Below are 1,694 nucleotides of genomic sequence, written 5' to 3' on the forward strand. Positions count from 1 at the left end.
CCCGCTACGCCCCCTCCCGATCTCGGCAGCTGCGCCTGGCCGTCCGGACAGTCCCGGGGCCCTCCCTCTTCCACGCCGGCGGCTGGGCGACGGCCACCAGGGCCCCGGGCGGGACAGACCTGAGTGGAAGCAGGTGTCCTTGGGGCATCAGCATCCTGATTCTCGGCCGGGCTGTGGAGAGGCCAGGTTGGCCAGGGGGCCCTCTGCAGGGCGGACGGAGCCGCAGCAGTGCGTGGGGGGGCCCGGAGGTCGTCTTCTGTATGTCTCGTTTCTTCTTTCAGAAAGATTGAAAAGTTGACAGCCAGGCTCCCGCCGGAGGGCCAGCCAGCACGGCAGTGTGATCAAGGCTCTTTGTGACCCTGGAGACACTTAACTGCCAAGGGGAGGCTGGAGGGGACAGCCAGCCGTCAAAGGGCTCTGGGGCTCAGCCCGGTCCTGGGGTTGGGGAGGGGGCGTGGTTCTGGAACAGGGAGGGAGCCAGCGTGCTGAGGAGGGGGCTTCAGGAGCGGGCAGGAAGCTCTGTCGCTTTCTCCCAGCCAGCTGGTTGCAGACGGCGAGAGCCGCAGGGTCCTCTGGCGCAGGTAGCGGCCCCACTGCTCACCTTCCTTTGGGCCCCAGAGCACCTGAGCTACACCAGGGGCTCAGCCCCTGTGGGCTGGCAGAGGCAGCGCCCTCAGCTCTGAACTGCGGAAGACACCAGAACCTGGGGGACCGCTCCCCCAAACCTGACTGCCCCCCTGAGTTTGCCCAGGAAATCAGGAGCAGGGTTGGATGACAGCCTGTTACTGATTTGGAAGAATCAACGTGACAGAGATGTAATGCACAGCTGCGGGCGGATGCATGCGGAATCAGTCAGTTCAGGCTTTGGTAACTGTGCCGGGCCCCTGCGAGAGCGAAGGAAGGGTCCCCACGGGGAGAAGGGGTGACAGACCAGGCGACAGCTGACCTGGGCTTCCTAGAAGGAGGCGCTCAGCCTGGGGAAGGGGGACACCAGGGCAGTGTCCGCTGGTGAGCAGACAGGCGTGCTCGGAGCTTCATCTGGCGGCCGGGTCGCACGCCATCTGGGACCGTCTGGGTACACAGGGAGCTGGCACGTGGGGAAGCGGCGAGCTACGGGGTGTGGGCCGCTGGCAAAAAGGGAGTCGGTGAAGGCAGATAAAACCCCACAACAGAGGAAGCAAGAGACGCACCCACTGGAACACTCGCTGGCCGCCCCACCCGCAGGTCACGTGGCTGCAGCACCTGCTCCGTGCGCACTTCCTGAAGGTGCCTAAAAGCCCTGCCTTCCCATCACCAGGGGTGTGAACGCAGAGAGGCCCAGGGAGTTCACACATGCTGAGCACGGTCATCGGGACCGTGTTCCTGAAAGCTAACAGACTTCCACACGTCCCTCGTACCCCATAATATCAGAAACTTCGAAATAAACCGGTCTCCGGTGGGACAACAGGCCGATAGTATTTATTTATGACCCGTGTTCCGCTGGGCGCCTGGAGAACCTGCGAGCACAATCCACTCACTCACTTTACAATTTAGAGCCGACGTGTGGCAAATAAATTGCAGTCTGCGCTGGGCCAGAAAGCAGGCCCGTGAGTTAGGCTGCACCCAGCCCCATCTGGGGGACCCCGCTTTCCCGTGTCAAAAATGCAAGCAGTAGGACATTCTGGGAGTAAAGCCGATTGAGCTCCGCGGCACCC

General features: G+C 62.8%; 1 protein-coding gene across 1 annotated transcript in view; it reads right to left on the reverse strand.

Annotated features, from left to right (window-relative positions):
• Nucleotides 1-1,694, reverse strand: part of LOC105307287 (neuronal acetylcholine receptor subunit alpha-7) — a 113,474-nt gene that overhangs the window by 98,693 nt on the left and 13,087 nt on the right. The window lies entirely within an intron of this gene.

Source organism: Pteropus vampyrus, unplaced genomic scaffold, assembly GCF_000151845.1.
Source record: "Pteropus vampyrus isolate Shadow unplaced genomic scaffold, Pvam_2.0 Scaffold487, whole genome shotgun sequence".
Classification (NCBI taxonomy): domain Eukaryota; kingdom Metazoa; phylum Chordata; class Mammalia; order Chiroptera; family Pteropodidae; genus Pteropus; species Pteropus vampyrus.